Genomic DNA, 2,787 nt, shown 5'->3' with positions numbered 1-2,787 from the left:
GAGCCAGCGGCGTGGCGAGAGGACGTTGGGGGTAGGCACTTTAATCCCCGACGCGGAGCTCGCTTTCGAGGCGTGGAATTAAAACCTCGCTTCTTAATCTGACGTTGCACAATATTAAACGTTACTGATCTCAAGCGCCAGGTGTTCCACCAAGTGTGGCTGAGTTTCACGAAAGCGTTTCTCGTCTGAGAGTGGTAAATAGTGACAAAGACGCCTTTTGTACCTTTTTATGTTCACTTTTTTTACGTAGTTCAATCTGAAAACCAATCGGATACTGTCCGACAAGACAATGCGTGATGATGATGTATACTTTTTACTGAGCCCTTGATACTCCGAGAAAGCTTATTAAGTCAATGCACATCCTAACACAGTGGTCCTTACCTAAAGTAAGACTTCTTGTAAATAAGGCGAAGTTTCTGCCTCTTCCCCGGAGCAGATGATCACTGTGGATCATCAGAATTGTAGGCTAAAGCAGGCTGGTTAGACAATATACTTAAGGGGTTGCAAGGATTGGGACTGGAAGCTATTTTGTGCTTGAAACAAAATACTTCTTTGGGGTTGCTTTTGCTGTTTGACAGCCGTCTACATTCTTAAAATTCTATTTTGTGAATTGGTTGCTAAATCCTTCACTACCCTGACACCATGGTATCTACTGTATTTCTTTTTAAGGTGCAATTTGCTTTCAGAGTTCTAGTCAGCGAGATTAAGCAAGAGTCTCCAAGAAAAATGTTTACTTGAATTTTGTGCTTCCTTATTTGATAGTTTCCTATATAAAATTTGTCATTGAAGAAGAACAGATGTTAAAGTATTAAATGGCCACGAATTACTGTGTCCCATTAGCAAGAATTCAGGAATCAATACAGAACAGTATTAAATCAATAGCATAAATGAAGAAAAAACCCTTAGTGAAAATATATTAGCATGATTAAATGGCAAAAGGACTGGCAAAAGGACTTGCAAAAGGCAGGGGTATTAACTTTCAGTCCCACACAAAATAAAAAATTCCTCACGACGCTCCATTCTTACCAGGGAGCTTGTCTTCTTAGTTGACCTGTTGTCCTTTTGTTGGAGGAGGATGGCGGTAGACTGCCCTAGCTTGACATTGCCGCCCAGCATCTTAAATCTAGTAGGGATGCTTACTGACACAGTCGTAGGAGTGTGAACAAAGCACCTTGTATGTAGTAATGTATTTTGTATTTTTGTTTTTTCTTTTACTGACTGTTTATAACACTCAATTGACAATAGATATGAACTGTATTTTAAATCATGCTGTTAAATATTTTCCCTCTTTTGTTGGGAAGCTCATTTTAGTTTAACTGTGTTTGTTTTGTTGATAGCTTACCTGGAAGGCAGTGACCACTTTTTTATATTCTCTTAATGAAACCGTTCAGCAGGTATATGCTGTTGAGGCTGGTTATAGAGGTTTTCTATAATAAATGTTCAAGTATTTTTGTATATAACTGGTTAATTTTAATAAGAGATACCATTATGTGTAAAAAAAAAAAAAAGTAAAAATAAAAGCAAACAGTTGTGGATGCAGTATGATTGTTATAATTATGCCAAATACTTTATGTATGGAAAAGGAATATTTGTACATATGTGCTTTTAACAATAATTCTGCCATATTGACTTTACAACTTTGAATGTCAGAAAAATTAATATATGTTAAATATTTATGTTTAGTGAAAGTGTTCATAATTGAGAAAAGGAACATATGCATTTTAGCTTTGTATCTTGCAAGATTTGCAGTCAGAAATTTTTGAACTAGCTTTTGCTTTTGATGATAACACTTTGTGTTTGTAATCACATTCAGATATATATGCATATGTATGTATATGTATATATATGAAGCTCCGTATTTCTGTTGCTTTAAAGAAGTAAAACTTTCCATTTAAAAGATGACATGCATAAGATAACAAAGCTTCTCTGATTTCCTTTTCCTGTGTAATTTAATAGATCTGTTGATAGTGCTTGGGCACAGTATAAATCAGTGTTATTTGCTCTTGAAGCCATTTAAAAAAATTTTTCTGGAAGTGAGCAGTTGACTTTATCATGTGTGTGTATTTCGGAAGCAGCTACATAACAGAACATTTCAAGAAATTATGTTAGCTCAGATGTTCATGTTGGTTGCTGCTGAATGGTAAATATTAAATAAAATTACCAGATTAATCTTAATATGTCTGTCTTTATTCCTATCATTGGCATGTCTTTACCTAGTATAGAAGTGGCATAAATCTGTTAGTCATATTGAGGTAGGTTAGCCAGAGCAGTTTAGATATAGATAAGTTGCTTACAAACAAGTCTAAATTAAAATAGAGTAAGCATTCATACATCTTTCTTATCAGTTTGTCTGACCGTCCAAGCACACCAGACCTGACTACCTTGCAGGCTAGAGTATGGATCTACCAGTACAGTGAATCACGGAAACAATAGGGAGTTACCCAAAACACAGACATGCTGTTCTTAAAAAAGTCCAAATCTAGTTAGGCAATAACTTGAATTACTTAGGAGGTTCCTGTGACTCTAAAGTTTAAGCGATGGCAATCAAAACTTGTGACTAGTTTTTTCAGTGCTAAGCAAACCTCTGCTCTTAGTTCATGCTCTGCCTAATCATCGTTGTAAAAGTATAAAAGGTTTCTTGTCAAAGGTAAGCATGTGCCCTCTTTTAAGGGGCCCTTGCTATCCCTGGAGCATGCCACTTTCTCCCTAATAAATTCTGTCTTAAACTGTACTTTGGACTCACTCTGAAATTCCTTTCTGTGGTAATGTCAAAGAACTCATGGAGCA

Source organism: Carlito syrichta, unplaced genomic scaffold (assembly GCF_000164805.1).
Source record: "Carlito syrichta isolate Samal-C Ts95f unplaced genomic scaffold, Tarsius_syrichta-2.0.1 Scaffold306577, whole genome shotgun sequence".
Taxonomy (NCBI): Eukaryota; Metazoa; Chordata; class Mammalia; order Primates; family Tarsiidae; genus Carlito; species Carlito syrichta.
Note: the sequence above shows the minus strand (reverse complement) of the source record.